Consider the following 2,568-nt stretch of genomic DNA (forward strand, 5'->3'; position numbering starts at 1 on the left):
TGATGTAGCTCCAGGCTTGCAGGTCGAGTTTCGGTGCTCGAAACACGCAGCAGACAAACGAAGCCGACTGCCACCCACGGGAAGGGGAGCCTGCAAATCTCGCAAGGCAGAGGAGGCGCCCAGCGATCTCAGACAGGGAACAACATGCTTTTTGGAAATGAGCTGTGGCTGGAGCAGGGGCGGCCCTGCAGACAGCGGCTTCGCTCCTGAGAAACAGGTCTCACAAAGTGCAGCGCTTGCATAGTGGTGGGAAAGAGAATTTCTTGATAGGAAAAGGACGAGGAGCGCTGTGGACGCTGCCAGCGTGGCTGGAAACCCAGCATCAGTGCTTTGGTAGGATGGGTGCAGCTCATTGTGCTCTATTCTCAGCCCTCCTTGGATCATCAGTGTTCCACACGTCTCCTGTATTTGGCACGTCACAGTTCAGGTGTGGCTGTGTTCCAAGAGCGCTCCACATTGCCAGCTACAAATTTCTGCTCAACTGCTTAAGTCACATAAAGGAAGATCACAGAATCCCAGAGTGTCAGGGACTGGAAGGGACCTGGAAAGCTCATCCAGTGCAATCCCCCATGGAGCAGGAACACCCAGCTGAGGTTCCACAGGAAGGTGTCCAGGCGGGTTTGAATGTCTGCAGAGAAGGAGACTCCACAACCTGCCTGGGCAGCCTGGGCCAGGCTCTGACACCCTCACCAGGAACAAGTTTCTTCTCATTTTTAAGTGGAACCTCCTGTGTTCCAGTTTGCACCCATTGCCCCTTGTCCTGTCACTGGCTGTCACCGAGAAAAGCCTGGCTCCATCCTCCTGACACTGCCCCTTTCCACATTGATCCCCAGGAATGAGTCCCCCCTCAGTCTCCTCCAGCTCCAGAGCCCCAGCTCCCTCAGCCTTTCCTCACACGGGAGATGCTCCACTCCCTTCAGCATCTTGGTGGCTGCGCTGGACTCTCTCCAGCAGTTCCCTGTCCTTCTGGAGCTGAGGGGTGATATGGTAAAAAGATATGGCAAAAGGTCAGAGATATTTGAGTTATAAGACATGCCAGCCATTGGCAACTTCACCGTGTTGACGTATCATGTTTGCAGTGCCCTGGACTGCCTGGCCTCCTGGTTTTGACTGAGGCACAAATTGAGGCTGGTGGAGCACAGAGAAGGAATCACCTCATTTTTATAAGCAGAAGCCAAAAATTCATGGGAAAGTTCCCATGTAGGAAACAGAGGAGCTCCCGAGTTACGTGGGGATAACTTAGTGTGTTCTGTAGAGAAAGTAAATAGACACACCCTGAGAGCTAATGCAAAACGCTCATTAAAGCAGATGCTGTGCTGCTCCAACAGTGTATTTATGAAAAAAAGGGAAGGGTACTGGCAGTCAAATACTTTGTTCAGAACATGCCCGTTCCTGCGCCTCGTCATTTGCAATCCTACCCTTCTTTTAATGCTTTTGATTCATTTTTACTTCTAAGAAGCTTTTGCACAGGGGAAAGCCTAAAACCTAGGCCAGGCTGTTCCTGTAGCAGGACTTGCTCCAAGTTCAAGCTTTTTGCCCTGAGCTGAACGCACGGTTTGGCTCTCCGGCAGTGTTTTGGGGAAGCAGTTCCCCTGCTGGTTAGCACGCTCTTTGGGAAGTTTGTACCCAGAGCAGGAGAACTGGTTCTGACCTCACTCCCATGCCCAGCGAACGGTCACCGGTGCTGCTCCATCTCCTGTGAAGCACAGAGCGCGGCGCTGCCGCCCGGCCACACGCGGCCCCTCCGCATCGGGACGCACCCGCTCTGCTGCCTGGCACAAACAGCTGGAATAACGTCACCTTGTCTGCTGCCTGGCACCAACAGCTGGAACAATTGGTTTGGTTTTGCGGGCAGAGTGGGGAATCTGACAGTTCACTGTTTTGGGGACACTCTACCGCTGTTTTAGAAAATAGCTTAAGGTAGCACAGTCACTTGGTGACATCAAAAACCTCAAGCCAGGCTTATTTGGCAGTGAAATAATCACCACGCTTACCTGTGCTTAGTGTTTGTAGATCTTTACTTTTTCTTTTTATTCTGAAGTATGCACTAGGACTAGATCTTCCCCTCCTTTATATTTAAGATACTTGAAACATATATTCCTTATTAACTGTGTAATTTTGTTGACCGGAGTTTATCGGTATGCGACCCAGTCACGTGAAAAGGAGGTGATCTTTTTTCTTGTTAAAATACCAGATCTGGGAGGAGTGGTGGTTTCTGTTTGCTGGTGTCTTGTTTTTTCCCCCAGACACCCAGAGCAGTTTTTGATGGAGATCTTTGAAGCACCGTACAAGTTGCGACTGGATGGAAACCTTGTGCTCTCCTCTGAGGTAACAAACACCAGCCTGATTGTATGGATAGGGAAATGAGATGAACCTCAGCGAGACTTAAAACAAAACAAGAGAGGGGAGGGGGCGAAGCTTCTGACACTCCCAGTTGTATGGGGGCTTTTCCAGGCCTCGCCGTTTCAGACACTCTTGGTTAACCTCACTGTGCACTTTGTGTTCAGTTAAAAGGAGAAATCACTTGTGTAGCTGTAGGAAAAACTGTTTCACATCTGCTAAATGTTT

The sequence above is a fragment of the Patagioenas fasciata genome, chromosome 9 (genome assembly GCF_037038585.1).
Source record: "Patagioenas fasciata isolate bPatFas1 chromosome 9, bPatFas1.hap1, whole genome shotgun sequence".
NCBI classification, from domain to species: domain Eukaryota; kingdom Metazoa; phylum Chordata; class Aves; order Columbiformes; family Columbidae; genus Patagioenas; species Patagioenas fasciata.